We start from the raw sequence: 23,195 nt of genomic DNA, 5'->3' as shown, positions 1-23,195 counted from the left end.
AAGAAGAGTTTAAGAAGGAAAGAAGTATTAATTGCAAGAGATTTAAGGATAAAGATAAAAGAGATTTATTTCTTTTATTAAGAGATATTTATTACTTCTTTTATTTAAATGAGATTAATAGCTCTTTTATTGGAATTAAAACACTTCTCCTCCAAGAAAAGAAAATCACACACACATCTCCTATAAAAAGGAGAAGAAGACGCACAAGGGGAAGGGGAAGGGGAAGGGGAAGGGGATAGCGAGAGAGGGAACACAAATTCTTTTTCTTCTCTGTTTATTTTCTTTTCATGTATTTTTGTTGCACCCAATCATGAACTAAATTTAATTGGCTTGTGTTATTGAGTTTTTGTGGGTGTGAAAACTCTTAGATTTGTTTAAGTTCTTGATTACGGTTTGAATTCCAAGTTTATTCATTATTGGTTCTTTAATTGATTTTGAGTGAATTGGAAGAGGATCTCGAGAATTATCCATTTATCTAATATTGGGAGAGTTAGATTCAAGAAACAAATGATTATGATCTTCATTTGAACGAAAGTTGGTGAATGTTACTCCATCTGAGGGATAAGATTTGAATTTCAATGGCTAAAAGGAGCGCGAGATTGGTTGTTGTTCAACCATGGTTAACACATGGATGTATCACCAAGGCATGCATAATTGACCAGTCCTTCGAGTTAGGGATAATAAGAAGACATTGAAAAATGCTCTACCGAGCTTTGAAGGAAGGTGCCCAGTTACCTCGACAATCAATGATTCAGACTTTCCAAACAGTTATCACACCACTAATCATGATAATCTGACATGCTCTCTCACTTGATATCAGTCCACTTTTATTTACTTGTTCATTTATTTTATTTATTTATTCACTCTCCTACTATTACCAATTTATTTCTTAACTTGTTACTCGAACTCCTACAATAACAATTTCAATTTACTTTTTAGTGCAATAAGTTAGAATACAGAGTTACACCAATCTCTATGGAGACAATATATTTTCTATATTATAACTTGCAACATGTACACTTACACTATTTGTGAAGCACTTAAATCACGCAACACCTTCAATTAGGCGCTGATACATGTCGATTGTAACATGTATCACGATCATATGTTGACATACCTCATGATTGAAGAGTTTATTTATTAAATTAAATTAAAAGTAAGACTAAATTGATTGAATGTGTATGTATTAATGATCAAATATGTAATTAGAACTAACACATAAGCACTTCCATTAAATGTTAACGACGTATTACTATTTTGAAATTAATTAAATAATTAAGTAATTATAATGATAAGATTTTAAAAATGATAGTTATATCGACACTAACTGATAATTAAAAATGATAAGATTTGTCCAACATGATCGTTATCGGACTTGCTAGTATACAGTTCGAGCGTTGAAAAAGTGGTGTTTTAAAAGATCAACTTCAAATTACTGCACGTTCCCTAGCTGCACGCTTGACAAAGCTTACTAGTCGCACTACATTGGGACTGAATCACCCAATTGCCCTTCCAATAAAGGTTGAATATTTATTTTGTCATAGATTTACTCAGGTGAGTGAAAGAAGAGAAACAAGTCGAAATAAAATAAATTTTAAACGTATTTGATAGTAAAAGATTGAAATAAACGAAAATTTATGATTTCAAGTTTGACCGTAAAAATTGAAAAGAAAAGAAAAACAAATTTTAAATATATTTGAGATTTACGAATTTTATATTCATGAATAGCCATTAGAAGTATTTGTATCAACATACATATCTAATCATATTTTAAATAGTTTTAACGGCTATTCGTATCTTGCATATATAATAAGTTAGTATTATAAGTGTGTAAAAAAGTCCAATATGAATGATTCGATCCGTTTATCTAATGATTTGATCTGATTATTTTTAGATAATTCGAATCAGATATCTGATAAAAATTACGGATAACCGAATTAAATACGGATTAAAAAAATCTGATTTCATATTATCCGAATATCCGAAAATAAGTGGCCTTTAGCCGTAGGCCCGTTGTTGTTTGGTCGTAAAAAGCAATATCATGGGTTATGAAGGCATGAACTACTTGGCACCTAATTTTTCCAATCCGGATTTTGTGCAACCAGCCATGCGTTCCCTCTTCACTGGTGCTTACAAACGGTGCCTCAACCTTCAAGTCCACAATTGAAGCATTTCATTCTTTATTCTGATTATTTTTACGTTATATCATATTATTAATTTTTTATTTGGTCTGTTTCTATGGAATTGTTTTATAAAAAATAGTAGATATTTTATTTTATTTTTGTGAAAGATTTTAAATGCAAATCTTCTTAATAGAGTCCAAGAGTAATTTTTAACTTATTAATTTGAGGTTTTCTTTTTCGTGACTTACAACTTTGAGATAAGTTTTTGTAATTTGTAAACATATATCAAACGTATGTGATTTGTAAACTCTATTTGAATAAATTTTTATTTTCAAATAATAAATATATAACTTTTAAAAAATAAGTTACATGTTCGGATTGGATATTCGGATAGCCGAATCGGATATTCGATTTTTTCGGATCATATTCAGATCGTTTTTTAGGCATCCGAAAATTCGGATATCCGAATTTTCGATTTGATCAGATTAGATCCAATATCCGAAATTGCACACCCTTATTTAACATATAAAGTGACACTTAAAAAAATGAAAAGTTGAGAAGGCTAGAGAGAATGATAGAGACTGAGATTGAAGTTGGAACACCAGAGGAATCTCAGACACCTCCGACGAATTCTGACGCGATCAGGAAAGTTCGCTTCAAGGACTCTACATATGGAATCCCTCAGGAGTCCGACATGTTGATTGATAATCTTGATGGGAACCCACCGACTTATGCAACGATCTTGGGCAAAAAGACCAAGAACGATGCCAATGCTAATGGAAACCAAAGAGAGGATGAGGAGGACATCGATATTACCGACGAGGACATAATCCTGGGAATCCAACATGACCTACCCTCTATCTTGTTCTCAAACAGAACTTACAAACTTATGGAAGCGAACATGGCTCAAACTGTTGTTCTGAAGCTATTAGGGAGGAACATTGGCCTAAACGCTTTGAACAACAAAATATATGCTATTGGGAAGCCATCTCAACCCTTTGTGCTTGTGGATTTAGAGAATGGATATTTCTTAGCTAGATTTCATTAGGAGATGAACTATGAAAAGGTCTTACCTAAAGGTTCATGGATTATCTACGGCCAATACCTAATAGTTCAACCATGGACAAGGGATTTTAGCACTGCTCAACCCTATCCTACTACGGTTATTACGTAGATTCATTTTCTAGGTCTTCCTAAATTCGTGTATAAGAAATCCATCTTAGCTAATATTGGCAAATTAGTAGGAAAAGTCGTGAAACTGGGTTTCCATACGAAAACAAGTAACCAAAGAAGATTTGCTCGCATTGTGGTTTATGTGACCAAGGAACCTTTTGTTTCACGTGTGGCCATCGGGGATAAAATTTAGCCTGTGGATTATTTTGTGGAAGATTTGGTCACCTTAAGGAGGTTTGCACTCTCTCGAACCAGGTAATGAATTATGAGGGTAAGAGAAACGATGATCAAGAACATAATATGCAGATCAACTTGGCTCCCGACAACACAAACAATATTTCAAATCGCAACACCAAGGATTTAGCTTAGGTGGAAGATGAACCTTATGGACCATAGATGATAGTTGAGAAATAGTGCCGACGACATCCAACTGGAAAGACAAAGAAAATTGATGCTAGTAAGGAACCTATCAATTCGAGCCCTCGATTTCAGGCATTGACTGAGGTTCCACTCTTGAAAGACAAATCCAAGATTTCAGTGGGAGAAAATCCCGGGGAAGAAGAATGGGATGGTCAATCCTGTGATCTTATCCAAAAATAGAGATAGAATTGAGGCCTCATAAGATTACCATTTTTAAGAATTCCACAACAGCTCAGAATTAGGAGGTAATCTCGACCAAATCTCCAACTCATGGTATTCAAAGTTTAAGCGCCAATAGGCTCAATCAGTCGAGTCCAATAATGACCCAATCTCGTGAAGTGAGCCCTAGTACGTGCCAAGTGTACAAAGTTGACCCAAGGATAACTACCATTTTTTGATCCACTATTGAGTCGTTACATGTGCATGGGATGTTTTCCCCGAACCCATGCAATGTTCCTCGCCTACGTTCTTCACTAGCGTGCATTAAAGTAATACGGTGGCTCCCAAAGATCCCGGAACTAATGCTTCTATGCCTGCAAAGATGGTAAGTGTCAATGGGTGCAATTTTATTTCTAATACTAACCCCATTTTTGAAAGCTCCTTAGGGGCTGAAGGGCAAGTGGTGGAGACGACTCTTGACCTAAAACTCCATAAGGTGGTTACATTTTGCATGGATTCACAAGGCTAGGATGGATTATCCTTAAGTTCCCACACGCCATTTGCTGGTCGTAGAACCACCCTGACCAAAGGAAGGACAGTCCCCAATGGGGTTCAGAATAAGAGCGTAAAAATCAAGGGGAATACTCTCCATATTGTTGGATCTTCTCTGCAGAAAGCCATGGTAGATGTTTTGCAAAATATCCAAGTTCAGACTCAATCGTAGACCATTGGGAAAATGCCACTGAATGCCGATGTTGTAAATACCCAGTAATGGTAACCTTGTTTCTCTAAATGATTATGGATTTTAACATATTTATGTGAAATTGTCAAGGAAATGGTGGGAGTAAATTCATGAGAGCGTTCAAGGAGTACATGAACGAGCATAAGCCAACCATGATGGTAATCATGAAGCCGAGGATAAACGGTCACAAAATCGATAAAGTTATATTATTCTTATAGGATGGAGGCTATTGGCTTCTTAGACGGGATTTGGTTACTTTTGAACTCGTTGATTTCGATTGAAATCATGGCTACCCACCCCCAATTTATTCATTCTAAAGTCATAGGTGTGGACTTCCCCTTCCTTATTTTGGTTACTTCGATCTATGACAGTCTTGATAGGCACAAACGCAAGATGATTTGAAAGGATTTAAGCACTATCCATATCTCCGGTGGAACCAATTGGTACCTCATCGATTATAAATTGTCTCTAATAGCGGAAATCTAATAATTCAAATACAAATTTAAGTTAAGATCCCATTATTCCAAATTCAACCATGCAATGTTTATTGAACGAAAAATTCTAAGGAGGAATAGAAAATATTCCAATATTTCCAATCAAAGAGAAAATAATCCCCAAAATACTTAAGGACGAATATTTCTATTTTCAACTGAAATAAAAGGAATATAATAATTTCTCCTAAGAATTCAAGATTAAAATAATTTTATTCGACCAAAGAAATAAATTAATCCAATTTATCCAAATTATATATGATTAAAAAATATAAAGAATATTCAATTATTTAAAAATATCGAGACTATCTCCCTAATAAAATTAGGCGAATTATCTCGATAAGTACTTTAAATAAAAGAACATTTCATTTTCCCTTTAATCTTGATTAATTTTAAGCATACTCGATTTTTAGGTTCTTCTAGTAGTGTATTTATTTTTTTTAAATATCAAAATAGGACATCTAGTTACTTTAAGACGGTCATTTCTTAATATTTTTTAAAATAAATAAATATTGCCTTTAATCCAATTATGAAATCAGTCGAGTTATGCTTATGACACTTTCATACATATTTATAGGACTAAAATGAAATGAACAAAAAATAAAGAGCAATAAATAAAGTATTAAATTTAAAGTATCAAAAAATAAAGGACAAAAATAAAATTAAAATAAAATCAATAACCAAATTATAATTAAATAGTGATCAAAGTATAATCAAACAAAAACAACATATCAAAAATTAAAATAAAACAAAATGTAAATAAATGACAAAATCGTGAACAAACCAAACAACATATTAAAATAGAATATAACAAATGACCAAAACATAAACAAAAAACAATAGTATATCAATGTTAAAATAATATAAAATATAAATATGACCAGAAAGAAACAAAATAAACTTAATACATCAAAGCTAAAACAAATAAACTATAAATAAATGACCAATATAAAAGCAAACAATAACAACAAGTCAAAATTAAAATAACTGAAATATAAATAAATGACCAGAATGCAAAAGAAGCTAAACATAAAGGGACTAAACTGAAAATAAGCCTAAAAATATATAACATGTATAAAAATAGATAAATCGCAAAAACATTCCTTACAGGGACTAACATGCAAAACCAAGACTAAACTAGGGGGACTAAACAACAATTAAACCAAAAATTATAAAGCACAAACATAAATGGTGAAATTATGAAACCAATCCCTACAAGTGATTATTTTGCCAAAAATGCCTAAAGTTGGAGGACCTAAGAATAATTTCCCCTGAAACTTTTCCTATAAATACCAATTTTTTTTTTCTTTTTCATTTTAATTAGTTTTAAAAAAAATTAGAGAGAGAGGGTATCCCCTCTATCTAGAAATCGGTTGTTTGCCGGTGGCTTACCTCGTCAGTCGTCGTCGTGTCGCCGCATTGTCGCTGTCTCCGATGGCCGATGGCCACCAAATTACACAGAAAGGTCCGTCTCAGCCTCTTCGTCTCCAATATGCGGTTGGTTTAACGAGAATCAACCCTAAACTCCAAGAATCTAGCCAAAATCGTTCGACCTTCTCCTCTCTGATCCATCGACGTTCGTTGTCGGATCATCCCCATTTTCAAGTATATGGTTCATGGTAACCTTGTGCATCTTTTCACATTTGGGATCGGTGAAAACAACCCCCGAACGCTATAAACATCACCGACCGAATGTAGTTTCTTCAACTTTTTTTTTGTTTTTTTAGATTGCTCTCTATTTTTTTGTTTTTGTTTCGGTTTTAGACCACACGTGAATTTACAAAACAAAATCGAGAAAAAGACTCGGAAAAAAACTTTGAAATAAAAAAAACTTCTATTTTTCATTCGAAAAAATGTGGAACACCCCCTTACATTGCTCTGGAAAACCAAGAGCTTCCACTGTTTTGGTTGCTTCCCCAAAGCCTCTTGATTTTTTTTCTTGCTCCAAACCAAACCCCCTATTTACCTTCATTTTTTTTTCCTTTTACATTCGGTTACATATATATCCATAAAGCAGAAAAACAAGAAAAATTATTGAAGTTGTTGTTGTGGCAGGGAATAGTGTTGGCACTGTGGAGCAGGACATTGGTCTGCTGGCAGTGGGTATGGCGTTGGCAGCTGGGGTATGGTTGCTGCAGCAGTTGGTGGATGTGTTGGAATATCACAGTATGGGGTTGGCAGAATCCAAGTTTTGGCCAGGTCAAATCCCGGGTCAAATCTTGTTGAGCTGTTGGATCGGGTCCCTGGATGAATTGGATCCATTGGTTCTTGATATTGGGCTTGGGCTTTTAATGGCTTCGGGTTATGGAGCCTGCAAAATGTATAAAAAATAATTAATAATAATAATAATAATAATATAAATAATATTTTTATAGACCCGGACAAAAAACGGGTGTCTACACCATCATTTTTAGCACTGATAAATGTGGTGGTGTTCGGTGGGGTTCTGGTTGTAATCTATTTCTGATTTTTTACAATGTCACAGTCTCATTGATTTGAGGTTTAAAAGGCCACGATTCACTTGAAGGTGCGGTGGAACCTTTGAACGTATTGATAGAGTGGTGACTAATGATACCTAGCATATTATGGTCATTGAGTCTACTATTTATAATCTTCCTCAGATAAGGTAAGATCATCGACCTTTACTCCTGCGCTCAACAAGGTTTCCTCGACCTTTCTTGTTCTTTCTAGGTGGACCAAAGAACCCCTTCTTTCAAGAATTTTATCCAAGATAACTGGAACCTTAAAGGCGATATGAGTCATAATATCAATAGCTTATCTGAAGCCCTGTGCTCTTGGAATAAAAATATTTTTTGACACATCATCCTAAAAATAAGGAAACTCAAGAAACAAATTATTGCAGTTCAAGCAACCACGGACATATATGGAGGGATAATCTCTATTTAGTTGAGATAGAGTTACGTAACGAGCTTGAAGAAGTTCTTGATCATGAAGAACCCTTGTGGAAGCAGAAGTCGAGAAGTACTTGGATGACGAAGGGGGACCGAAATACCAAATTCTTCTACAATCGTGTTATTACGCAGAAGAAGACCAACCATATTCGGGCTTTACGCATTAGTACTTAGGAATGGTGCTATAATGAGGAGATCCTCAAAGGGGAAGCCATCAAGTTCTTTGAGCGTCTCTATAGGGATGAGGGGCAGTGCTCGAGCCAATTCCTAATCTAAGGAGCTTTTATGTAACACCCCATACCCGATCAAGAAGAATAACCCATATACATGAATGTACATTAGATTCCAAACTTGTCGGGAAGGACAAAAACCTAGACATGTGATCTATGCAAAAGAAATTAAATTTAAAACATACATCATGCAATACATTGCAGCGTATAACAAATAATAAATTCAACAGCATATAACAATCGATGCATTGCAAGATAAACATAATTAACTAAATAAGGGTAAATCAGTCTTTTCGTATCATCAAATAACTCAACCTAGAAATTATAATTTAAGTTTAGCAGTATTTATTATTAATCATTAATTAATGACATACAAATTTCTAGATTAATCAGACATCAACAAGGGACCCAATTGAACTTGTTTTTCTAACGACTAAAATGTAAACAATTCAAAAGTCACATAAGAACAACATCATGCAATTGACACCTTCGTTATGAAATTTAGTGTATTAAAGTGTGATAGAACAAGTCTCATCAAATTTCGAGTTAAGGTATAACATTAATTAACGATTCACTTTCTCGACCATTATAAACTTACATAAATTTCCTAGGGTCAAACTAGGTCGTAGGAACACTTAAGACCTTTAATAAATGCAATTTTACTATTTTTCATTGATTAAACAACTAATGGATCGATCCTTTTTCATATGGGATCAATCTTTTTCAAAATAGTAGGGATTGATCTTTTTTTTGTTTTGGAAAAGTACAAAATTCTCAAAAACATGCATAAATAAGCCACCAAACTTTCACATAATCAATCATATGGACTAGCTATATGATTGGACACTCTCATACCACATCATACATGTCAGAATACACTTGTAGCATGCTTTATAACACAAGTCAAAACATCATACAAAGACCTAACATCAAAAGTCAAACATTGCATAAAAGTTCACTTTTAATACAATCAACGTAGTTCAATTATGCATTTTGGGACATTTCATGCATTTTATGAGTATAGCGTATTTAATACAGTTAGTTTCACTTGTTTGAGCACACAAAACACTTCTTTAAGCCATAGTTCAACGTTTGGCCAACTTGATATTTCAATACTCATTCATGTGAATTCAACACCTTCAAACAATAAAATCAATCCAACATCATGCTTCATTACAAATCTAAGAATCTAATTAACATTCCACATCTAAGTCTCTAGAAAAAAAGGCTGAGATAATGCGTTAGAAAATTTTAATTCCCCAGATAATGCACCCACCGAATTATTTCCCAGGACAAGCCATTTGCTATAGTGAATGGTGAAAATGCTAGGATTTATACGCGTCTTCAAGTCGGAATCGAGCACAGTGAAGACGCCGTGCAAACTTTGCGTCTTAAAGGTGAGGATGCTAGGACTACTGTGCGTTTTCAATGTATTTCCTGTAGCCCTATAAAGCTATTGGCCCGTGGAAAAAATAAGCACGGCTGAAAAGAAACCCTATACCCTACATCTCTCATACCCTATACCCTGGACCTCCCATGCCTATGCCTTGGACCTCCTATTCAGGATATATGTGTATGAAATGAAATTTACTGTGTTATATGTGTGAATTTAGATTTGTATAAAAAATAATTTTAGATGTATATATACGAGTTGGAAGAAGGTTGGATATTCTTTGATTGAGCAGAAAAATTGTGAAGAAAGGGGAAACAAGCAATTGGAAGAACGAGCATTCGATGGTGCATTTGAGAAAAATTTTAACGATATTTTCCTTTTTTTCTTAAGTAAGTATTTGAATAATTTATAGATTTTTTTTTATATTTGACGTCGCATTTTCTGTTAAATGTTATTGATGTGTTAATTTACAAATTAAAGATTGGGTAAATAGTTGTTTCGAGATTTTTTTTAAATCAAGTCTAGGAATAAGTTCTCAAGTAAGTAAGAATAGATCCCTTGTTCAGTATTACTATTTATTATTATGTGTAAATTAGTTTTGTAGTATATTTAGTTTTTATTTGACTTCTGAATCATTGCTATAAATTTTTAATAGTATTGATATAGTAATTGGATTAAAAACGTTAAAACAATAAGACTATTTTACCCTATTAATTGTTGAAAATACATAAAAAAAATGTAATTATTATTTAAATAAAAGAAAATTGTTTTTATAATATTTTATGTTTTTTGTTCTAAATATATATTTTTCATATGTAGAGAAAGATGAGCAACAAATTCTTCGTGATTATCCACTATAATGGACATATCATAGAAAATGAGATCAATGTTGTTTTTCAATCTAAAAGACCTATAAATATGATGTTTAAAAGAGACATCACATTTATTGAAATGAAAGAGATAATAAAAAGAAAAATACGAGCTACAATTGACGGGTTGAGGTATAGGTTTATGATATGTCCCAATCCAGTCACGTATGCTGCAGTACCACTTGAAGGAGATGATGATATTAGAACCATGATTGAAGTACATGACTCAATAAATATTTCAGTTATTGAGTTATTTGTTAAGGTGCATAAGATATTTGATGTTCCTAGGACATCAAAAAATGTGGTTAGAAATTCATCTCAAATGACTTTCGAAAATGAGTTTGAGGACCCTATATATAGGTCGATAAACAATTTTATGGCGGTGTTGGAAAGTGAAAATGAAGTCGGTGGGACATCGGCAACAACAAAGTATGGTGCAAGAACTAATTTAGAGGAATCGACTGTTGATATTGACACTGAAAATCATTGGGGAGAAACATATGATGATTCTAGTCAAGATGAAGAAATTGAGGAACTTGATTTGGTTAACAATGACACTATTTTCGGTGGTGGTGAAGTTGATTGGCCAATGATGAATATCTGACATCGTATCAACCTACTCCTCACATGTACGAGATAGATTATGATGCGATGAGGGCACCTGAATTCCCAGAGATGTCATATTTGACTTCAGGTTACGTAACTGAATTATTCAAAAACTCGAGTGAATTATCTGTTGGGAAGAAATTTAGAGGAAAAATGAAGCTACATTAGCTATTAAAGAGTATTGCATAAAAGGCCATGTAGATTACAAGGTTGTAGAGTCCAACCAGAAAACTCTGTATGCAAAGTGTGTTAAATATGGCCTTGAGTGTAAGTGGCTGATCAGAGTGTCCAAAATGCCAATACAATATGCTTAGGTCATTACATGGTACAATGGCCCTCACATATGTTTACAAAACTACATCAAATAAGGCCACCAACTATTATATTCCGATGTAATATGTCAATATGTGAAGGTGTTGGTTGAACAAAATCAAAGGATCCCTTGTTCGATGTTAGTTACATCTATTTGAGATTAATTCAGATACAATGTAAAATACAAACCAGTTTGGTATGCGAAGGAGAATGCAAGGAGATAAAAGGCGATTGGGATACATCATACAATGACCTACCAAATGTTTTACAAGCTATGAAACGTTTTGTAACATCCGCAATACCGGGTTAGTGACCAAATTATAAAGTTTCAGAATTTGGTGACTAAAGTATAAGAATGAAATAGTTCAATGATTATTGGATATATATGATGAAGGTTATTTAGTAATTATTAAAGGAAATAAAGGGCAAAAGGGTCAATTGACCAAAGAATTAAAAATGGGATTATAAATGCCGTGGAAAGGGAGAGAATTCTCCCAGAGTTCTCTTCTCCTTTTCTTCTTCACGTGGAAGCCAAGAGCCAAAGGTAAGCTTCTTTGTTTATAATTGAATTGTTTTTAAGGTTGGGTTTTAATATTAGATGATAACTAAGCTTAAGGAAAGCTTAAATCATCTTAAAAGCAAAGGATGGTGGAGTTAGGAGAGATTAAAGATTTAGAGTTTACAAATGAAATCTTGGAATAAAATTCATTTCTTAAATTGGAAGTTAAATTTGACTTGTCAATGGTTAAATTAAGAGATTTGGAGTGATATAATTGAATTTAGAACATATAGAAAATTTGGTATGATTCTTGAATTACATATGGAAGATAGGATTTTGAGGTTTAAGATGAAATAAATGAATATAGATTGGTTTAAGTATGTGTACTAGAGTTAAGAATGAAAAAGGGGATGATATATGAAGTGTTGAGCTGAAAATGAAGTGATTTTCGAGCTAAAAATATGATTTCTGGGCAAGGGGAATCGGTACCCATTCAAGGGGAACTGATACCCCTTCAAACGAACAAATATTTCCAGAATGTCATGAGGGAATCGATACCCCCTTAGTAGGGAACCGATTCCCCCTAAAGGAAAATTGTAAATATTGGTTTAATAAGTTCGTTTAAGTTGCTGGTATCAAATTACAAGGTGTATGTATCTAATGATTGCCTCAAAATGTACATTTATGTAGATTATGCGCGTAAAGCAATTCCGGAACATTTGGCAAGTAAGATCGATCAAGGGAAAGATAAGAGATTGGAATTGACTAGTGAGGCCAAGGTGAGTGCATACTAGTGACATGTAGTGTTTAATGGAAATAAGACTTGTGATGAGTCTATTTCCTAGAGTAATATGCATGAAGTCATAGACATGATTATGTGTTGGTTATAACTATATGTGATTATATGTATTACATTGATTGTATGTATGCATGACTAAAGATAATGATATGCTTTGTATAAGCTATATGATTTATGTAAGACTTTATTATGTTATAATGGAAGAACATAGAATAAGTTATATGATAGAGTCATAAGAAATGAACATTAGAGAATAAGATAATCAAGTATAAGTCATATGATATGGTATAAGTGATTATACGAGAAATGTTAGGAGACTCTAAGAGAATAGTATGAATTCGAGGGCATAAATAAGGATACATAAGTTATATAGAGAAGATTGATAAATTAAAGGAAACTATGGTTTATTTATTAAAGTGAAAAGCTACAAAGTTTTATTAAAGAGTATTGTGGAAGTCATGAGAAATTGAACTAAATAAATATATGGTTTATGTGAGTAAAAGGGGAAAATGATATAAAATAAGTTATGAAATTATAGGAATATAGAAGATAAGTCGAGAGATGTAGGGAAATAGAAATAGATGTTTATTAAGAGTCATATGAGAACAAATATATGTAATATGATAATGAAATATAAGACTATGTGGATACATGGTTATGAGATAAAATATGTAAATATGATGAAAGTGAGTTTATAAGAAGTGATATGAACTAGGTAAACATGGGTAACAGTATATGCATAATGGAAACATGAGTTGGACAAGTACCTAGTGGTATGATTATTATGAGAATTAGTATAATGGAGCTATATGAAAAGATTATAATGAATATATGAAATTGAATTAAGTAAAGAGATTAAATTAGTACCTAAATAAAAATACTATTAAATGATATATGTTTAGAATACGACATAATTTATAATCTAAGGGAATACAAAGAAGTAGAGCATAAGGTAGATAATATGATATCCGTTATTATATATCTATATGATATATGTCATCAGGTAATATGAAAGGACTCTGAAAATTGATATAAGCTATGAGAAAGTGTTCTAGGTGTTTCTATGTGTTATATGAAGCATATATGATCATATGTGAACAAGATATGATATGTATGTTTATATGAATATCTGAGAAATGATCTAAGCTATATGATATGATATGTGATTATGTGCACTTTGGGATATATGTTATATGATATGGATCTATGTAACTACGTGAGAAAGTATATAAGCTATGTGACATGTAAATGTGACTCATATGAAAATGTTCTATGAGTAATTAAACTATGTGTTATGTGAAATGATAAGTATAAAAAAATGCCCATGTTATGTGTCTTGAGAGCTAGGGTATAGTTGGCATGCCAAGAGTTGAGGGTCTACGCGGTCCTTCGGGACATATATGTATTCTTTGGAACATGTGTGAAGTCTGGTGAGACACATACTTGATCCTTGGCATATGTATATGATTCTTAAGGAATGATATGTGGTCCTTCGGGACATATATGTATTCTTTGGAACATGTGTGAAGTCTGGTGAGACACATACTTGATCCCTAGTATATATATATGATTCTTAAGGAATGATATGTAGTCCTTATGGACATTATTATATGGCACTACGGTGCAATTCTACGCGGCACTCCGGTGCAATTCTACGTGGCACTTCGGTGCAATTATACGAGCTGTGGTGACAGCATAGTGCACAACCTCTATAGACTCACATATCTATAGTTCTCACATGTGTACATGGGCTTTGAAAAGAGAACATAATTTGATATAATGATATGTGTATTTTTCGTGACATGGTAGAAGTGCATATATGGCTTGGTGATATGAGAACAATGTTTGTGATATATGTATATGATTTGTGATATGATGTGTGCATGATATGATATATGTGTAATAGGGGTTATGGTATCTGTTACATAATATACATGAATATATGTTGATGTATATGTAAATGAGTTGTATAATTTGATAGCATAAAACAGTCATGCATGATTAGTGGGTATGAATTCCATTAGATATGTTTCCTTTATGCCTCACTAAGTCATCGACTTAGCGTGTGAGTGTTTCACACGCAGGTTATAGAAAGTGCATATGGAAGCTGTGAGGAGCAGTACAGGTCAGCATCTCCCTTACAAGATTTCAGATCAGAAAATAGATGAGTTAAATGTTTTTTGTTATTTTGAATATAGTTGGCATGTACTAATTGATTGAGTTAAATATGTTCTAATCGATTTTGGTTATTGTGGTCAAATTATGTAACTAAACTGCTTTTACTCTAAGGAAAGTTTTAAATTTTCTTTGAATTTTGTCAAGAGTCGAAGTTTAAAAAGTCAATGTGACACCTCGAACTCGTATCTGGGTCGGGTACGGGTTGGGGGTGTTATATTTAATGGTATCAGAGCTAAGGTTTAGCCGATTCTCGGCATAAACCGAAGTCCAAAGTGTCCTAAAATGTGTACATGCCAACATAGAGTGAAAAAATTTCTGATCTGATAGTGTAAAGAGTATGTTGTCTTGCTAATAGAATAAGAATAGTTTAATACAGTAGAACTCCGATCGTGATAATTTTGAAGTAAGTGAAAGGTGATATTCCTGATTGTGATAGCTATTCACCTGCCCTGGCAGGATGAAGAGCGGACACCTTAGGAAATGCCTAGTAAGATCAAAAGTTGATTTCAGAAAGCTGAAATCATATCTGAATAATGATAGAAAGTTTTCATTGTTTTGAATCGGAAACACGATATAGAGTAGTTTTGTTATTATGTGGATAAGATAGAATATGGTGAGCAAGTGTCACCATAAGGATGTTAAAAGATCTAAGGACGTGGTTAGAATTTGTGGAAAGTTCGAGAATAAGTGCATCGGTGACAAGCATATAAGATATATACAGTCAGAGTTGATGAGTTTGAAATAAAGGAATAGTACTGTGTATTAATAAGAATGTGGATAGAATAAGGGTTTGTATTTTGGATGGAAAGAGTTAGCATTGGCTAACCAGATTATGTGACGGAAAAGGTATAGAATTTAATATTTTGAGATGTTGTCATGATAAGACAACCAAATATGAAATGGATCTGGATACAATTATATATTTGGATCATAGTACTGTGGTATAGTAAAGGGAATAAGGATTGGTATATTTGAGTAAAGCTGAGGATTGATAAGAAGAGTTTAGGAATGGGTATATCGATAATCAGTTTATAAGACAAAGTAAGTCAGAATGTTCAGTTGAACAACGGAAATTATAGGATGTATGAGAATGGAGGTGAAATTGACAAGTTAAATGAACGAATTTTGAGATAATTTCGATTGGAAATGATGTATGTGATTGGTTGATTAGGGTTGTGTTCTAGTTTGGACAGATGTTATTGATTAACTGTCAGAATAAAAGTGATAGAGTTATAAGATTGGAATAAAAGGTAAAGTTGAGTTAATCAATTATGATGTGAATTTGAATATAGTTGGGTATTTTGATCAGATAGCTATGATGTAGAAAAGGATATAAGTATTTCCATGGAATTTTAAGAAATGAAAATACAAGTATAAGAAATAGGTTATCAAAGTTATAAGGATGCAATGAAGATTGGTATATAGCGATGAATATAGGTGATAAGACAAGAGTATGTGAACATGAAAGGAAAGATATGATTTGTGTATAAGGAATAAATAAAGGAAGAATGGAATAAGAAATGAAATGGGATTGAGTTAAAGGATCAGACACGATAAAGGTTATATGGAAGTGTAGGTGATAATTTTGGATATACAAGTGAGAAAAGAGGGATTGGTGAGGTGAAAAGATTTTATAAAGTGTATGTTGAATCATATTTAAAGAAGATTTAAGGTCGTGTTCTTGGTTAAATGATGATGGAAAACGAATTTGGTTATTATTATAAGGTAATTAGAGATGGATTTATGATGTTGATTGATGAAAATGGATTGAAGTTGCTAGTTGTTGTTTAAGTCATAAGTGACATGATATGAATATATATATATATATATATATATATAAAGGAAAAAGGTAATTGAAAAGCTAAAGGATTGAAAAGTAAGTTTCTGATGATGACAAGAAAGATTAATTAAATGAAGCAACATGAGAACTTTAGAAGATATGTTTCTATTAAGATGTCCAGTGAAAATTCGAGGACGAATTTTCTTTAAAAGGAGGGGAGATTTGTAACATCCGCAATACCGGGTTAGTGACCAAATTATAAAGTTTCAGAATTTGGTGACTAAAGTATAAGAATGAAATAGTTCAAGGATTATTGGATATATATGATGAAGGTTATTTAGTAATTATTAAAGGAAATAAAGGGCAAAAGGGTCAATTGACCAAGAAATGAATTAAAAATGGGATTATAAATACACGTGGAAAGGGAGAGAATTCTCCAGAGTTCTCTTCTCCTTTCTTCTTCTTCTTCACGTGGAAGCCAAGAGCCAAAGGTAAGCTTCTTTGTTTATAATTGAATTGTTGATTTTAAGGTTGGGTTTTAATTATTAGATGTTAACTAAGCTTAAGGAAAGCTTAAATCATCTTAAAAGCAAAGGATGGTAGAGTTAGGAGAGATTAAAGATTTAGAGTTTACAAATGAAATCTTGGAATAAAGTTTATTTCTTAAATTGGAAGTTAAATTTGACTTGTCAATGGTTAAATTAAGAGATTTGGAGTGATAGAATTGGATTTAGAACATATAGAAAATTTGGTATGATTCTTGAATTACATATGGAAGATAGGATTTTGAGGTTTAAGATGAAATAAATGAATATAGATTGGTTTAAGTATGTGTACTAGAGTTAAGAATGAAAAAGGGGATGATATATGAAGTGTTGAGCTGAAAATGAAGTGATTTTCGAGCTAAAAATATGATTTCTGGGCAAGGGGAATCGGTACCCATTCAAGGGGAACCGATACCCCTTCAAACGAACAAAAATTTCCAGAATGTCATGAGGGAATCGATACCCCCTTAGTAGGGAACCGATTCCCCCTAAAGGAAAATTGTAAATATTGATTTAATAAGTTCGTTTAAGTTGCTGGTATCAAATTACAAGGTGTAGGTATCTAATGATTGCCTCAAAATGTACATTTATGTAGATTCTGCGCGTAAAGCAATTCCGGAACATTTGGCAAGTAAGATCGATCAAGGGAAAGATAAGAGATTGGAATTGATTAGTGAGACCAAGGTGAGTGCATACTAGTGACATGTAGTGTTTAATTGAAATAAGACTTGCGATGAGTCTATTTCCTAGAGTAATATGCATGAAGTCATAGACATGATTATGTGTTGGTTATAACTATATGTGATTATATGTATTACATTAATTGTATGTATGCATGACTAAAGATAATGATATGCTTTGTATATGCTATATGATTTATGTAAGACTTTATTATGTAATAATGGAAGAACATAGAATAAGTTATATGATAGAGTCATAAGAAATGAAATGAACATGAGAGAATAAGATAATCAAGTATAAGTCATATGATATGGTATAAGTGATTATACGAGAAATGTTAGGAGACTCTAAGAGAATAGTATGAATTTGAGGGCATAAATAAGGATACATAAGTTATATAGAGAAGATTGATAAATTAAAGGAAACTATGGTTTATGTATTAAAGTGAAAAGCTACAAAGTTTTATTAAAGAGTATTGTGGAAGTCATGAGAAATTGAACTAAATAAATAGATGGTTTATGTGAGTAAAAGGAGAAAATGATATAAAATAAGTTATGAAATTATAGGAATATAGAAGATAAGTCGAGAGATGTAGGAAAATAGAAATAGATGTTTATTAAGAGTCATAGGAGAACAAATATATGTAATATGATAATGAAATATAAGACTATGTGGATACATGGTTATGAGATAAAATATGTAAATATGATGAAAGTGAGTTTATAAGAAGTGATATGAACTAGGTAAACATGGGTAACAGTATATGCATAATGGAAACATGAGTTGGACAAGTACCTAGTGGTATGATTATTATGAGAATTAGTATAATGGAGCTATATGAAAAGATTATAATGAATATATGAAATTGAATTAAGTAAAGAGATTAAATTAGTACCTAAATAAAAATACTATTAAATGATATATGTTTAGAAATACGACATAATTTATAATCTAAGGGAATACAAAGAAGTAGAGCATAAGGTAGATAATATGATATCCGTTATTATATATCTATATGATATATGTCATCAGGTAATATAAAAAGGACTCTGAAAATTGATATAAGCTATGAGAAAGTGTTCTAGGTGTTTCTATGTGTTATATGAAGCATATATGATCATATGTGAACAAGATATGATATGTATGTTTATATGAATATCTGAGAAATGATCTAAGCTATATGATATGATATATGTGATTATGAGCACTTTGGGATATATGTTATATGATATGGATCTATGTAACTACGTGAGAAAGTATATAAGCTATGTGACATGTAAATGTGACTCATATGAAAATGTTCTATGAGTAATTGAACTATGTGTTATGTGAAATGATAAGTATAAAAGAAAATGCCCATGTTATGTGTCTTGAGAGCTAGGGGTATAGTTGGCATGCCAAGAGTTGAGGGTCTACGCGGTCCTTCGGGACATATATGTATTCTTTGGAACATGTGTGAAGTCTGGTGAGACACATACTTGATCCTTGGCATATGTATATGATTCTTAAGGAATGATATGTGGTCCTTCGGGACATATATGTATTCTTTGGAACATGTGTGAAGTTTGGTGAGACACATACTTGATCCCTATTATATATATATGATTCTTAAGGAATGATATGTAGTCCTTATGGACATTATTATATGGCACTACGGTGCAATTCTACGCGGCACTCCGGTGCAATTCTACGTGGCACTTCGATGCAATTATACGAGCTGTGGTGACAGTATAGTGCACAACCTCTATAGACTCACATATCTATAGTTCTCACATGTGTACATGGGCTTTGAAAAGAGAACATAATTTGATATAATGATATGTGTATTTTTCATGACATGGTAGAAGTGCATATATGTCTTGGTGATATGAGAACAATGTATGTGATATATGTATATGATTTGTGATATGATGTGTGCATGATATGATATATGTGTGATAGGGGTTATGGTATCTGTTACATAATATACATGAATATATGTTGATGTATATGTAAATGAGTTGTATAATTTGATAGCATAAAACAGTCATGCATGATTAGTGGGTATGAATTCCATTAGATATGTTTCCTTTATGCCTCACTAAGTCATCGACTTAGCGTGTGAGTGTTTCACACGCAGGTTACAGAAAGTGAATATGGAAGCTGTGAGGAGCAGTACAGGTCAGCATCTCCCTTACAAGATTTCAGATCAGAAAATAGATGAGTTAAATGATTTTTGTTATGTTGAATATAGTTAGCATGTACTAATTGATTGAGTTAAATATGTTCTGATCGATTTTGGTTATTGTGGTCAAATTATGTAACTAAACTGCTTTTACTCTAAGGAAAGTTTTAAATTTTCTTTGAATTTTGTCAAGATTCGAAGTTTGAAAAGTCAATGTGACACCTCGGACTCGTATCCGGGTCGGGTACGGGTTGGGGGTGTTACACGTTTCATCCCAGAAACCATAGTAAAATCTTAAACCATGCTAGCATACAACCTAGACAGTCAACTTCTTCAAGGGAAAAGAATATTTCATAGAATCTTTTGGTAATTCAAGCCAAGTATAGAAAGATTTCCATTTTGTAAGTGTATGGTTCAAGTAGATGGTACGTGGTTGTACGAGCAATATCAACATATACTATTGATAGAAGTTACATAATATGGTCAATAAAATATCTTTCCAATAGCATTCGCTATTGTTGAAAGAGAGCCAACATAGGCTTGAGATTTCTTTTTGACCAATCTATGTAAGTATATCGTTCGAGAAAATGAAGTATCATTGATACCCGATCAAGAAACAAGCCTTTTGGCGGCAATTGAATGATTAGGAAGTCAATGGATACCTCCGCATGCATATCTTGCATATTGTATTCACTATATTTGTAAGATATGTATCGAAAAGTTTTACCGCATTCATAGAGAGATATTTAGTATGAGTAAGTTTTATTTTCAACATCTGTATCTATTTGTGTGTGTTTTTTTAAAATTTAATTTAACACGATATATATTATAAAACATGAACTACGCTAACCAAATTTTGATAAGAGGTTGGTGAATTTGAAGTGGGTGTATGATGAGCTTGTTTGGAAGTGGGCTTTGAAAATCCCGCGAGGAAAATGGTCACAAGCATATGGTGGTGGTCTACGATATGAACACATGACAATAAACCTTGCTGAATGTAATACCCCAATTATCGGGTCGATGACCATAATGAAAGGATTTAAAAATTTTAGGGAATAAATTGATTAAATGGAAAAGTATAAGAAATGATTTAGAAATTATGTTTAATACTAATTAGTAAGAATGGAAGAATAAAAGGGCATTTTGGTCTTTTAGAGTGAAATGAATTCAAAATTTATTTTATTAGGGATTTAAGAGAGAAAAGGGGAAAGTTAATAGGCTAGCTATATTTCTTCTCTTCTCCTTCTTCCCCGTGACCGTACTCTCCCCATAGTCAAAGCTAATACTTCATCTAGCTAGTTTTTCATTTCGATTTTGGTTTAGTATTGAAACCTTGATGTTATATAGGCTAAAGGAAATGTTAAAGAGGATTTAAACTAAGAGATGTATGATTTATTAGAGATTGAAGAAAATGGGTTTTTGAATGATATATTGAAATATGAGTTTTTATTGAGGTTTACAAGTATATTTAACTTGTCAAATAAGTAAATAAGATATTAGAAGCATTGGATGTGATTAAAAACATGTGTGAAAAAAGTAGTATGATTCTTGGTTTGTGATGTTCTTTGGAGAAATTAGATGTTATAAAAAGCTAAATGGAGAAAAGTTAGTTGGGTCAAGTGATGTTAAGTTTAAGGGTATTGTTTGAGGTAAAAGTAAGAGATTTAAATAAGATTTGGGTAAAAATCGAGCTGAAAAATAGAAAATATGGGTAAGGGTATCGGTACTGAAAGAACAATACCGATACTATATGTTTAAATTTAAAGAATTACGATGAACAATATCGATACTGATGCAATTAGTATCGATACTGATGTGGGTATCGATACTAAAAGGAAGGTATCGATACCATGAATTACACAATGTAGAAATGGTATCGATACCGAAAGAGAGTATTGGTACCATAATATATAAGTATCGATACCATGATAGGAGTACAGTACTATTGAGTCTAGAAACTTTAAGATAGGATAAATTTTGATAGAAATTGAATATAATAGTACTTTTAAATATTATTAAAAGTATAAATGTTAGAGAAGTATACTAACATTTGGTATGATATGTGTATTTAATGGATGCTTGTGTAGATTGTAACCAAGCTCCCGAGTCAAGCAAGAAAAAGGGCAAAGATAAAGTTGCCGAATAGCTGGACATCCTTAAAGCATCTTAACGAGGCATACCATGTGAGTGCATTTATTATGTACTTATATGTTATGATAGTCATAGATGCATTTTGCTTAATGTATGTATTGCATTTACCGAATGGGCACTATGTGTGAAACTTAAGAAATTCATAATAAGTTTATGAATTTTCGTATTGGCAATGTGTGTGCAACCTAAGAAATTCATAATAAGTTTATGAATTTCCGTATTGGCAATGTGTGTGCAACCTAAGAAATTCATAATAAGTTTATGAATTTTCGTATTGGCAATGTGTGTGCAACCTAAGAAATTCATAATAAGTTTATGAATTTCCGTATTGGCACTATGTGTGCAACTTAAGAAATTCATAATAAGTTTATGAATTTCCGTATTGGCACTGTGTATGTAACCTAAGAAATTTATAATAAGTTTATGAATTTTCGTATTGGCACTGTGTGTGCAACTTAAGAAATTCATAATAAGTTTATGAATTTCCGTATTGGCACTCTGTGTACAACCTAATAAATTCATAATAAGTTTATGAATTTCCGTATTGCCACTCCGTGTGCAACCTAAGAAATTCATCATAAGTTTATGAATTTCCGTATTGGCACTGTGTGTGCAACATAAGAAATTCATAATAAGTTTATGAATTTTCGAATTGGCACTATGTGTGCAACCCACGGAATACATAATATGTTTATGAAAGACCGTATCAGCACTACATGTGCAGCCCAAAGAACTTATAATGTTATGAAAACAATAACTTCGTATTATGATAGTTATGATATACTTATGTTTTAATTTTGGTATTTAGGTGCAACTCATGTACCATGCATTTTCATTTCAACATATATTTGGCAAACAAAGGATAAATTTGAAAATAATGATTGATATATATGCTGGCCATACTAAAGATAATTATCATGTTATTTGATTTAAGATTGGTTCGCCAAGCCTATTTGATGTATTGATAT

Source organism: Hibiscus syriacus, unplaced genomic scaffold, assembly GCF_006381635.1.
Source record: "Hibiscus syriacus cultivar Baekdansim isolate YM2019G1 unplaced genomic scaffold, ASM638163v2 tig00112738_pilon, whole genome shotgun sequence".
Taxonomy (NCBI): Eukaryota; Viridiplantae; Streptophyta; class Magnoliopsida; order Malvales; family Malvaceae; genus Hibiscus; species Hibiscus syriacus.
The sequence above is the reverse complement of the archived record's forward strand: the minus strand, read 5'-3'. Positions refer to the sequence as shown.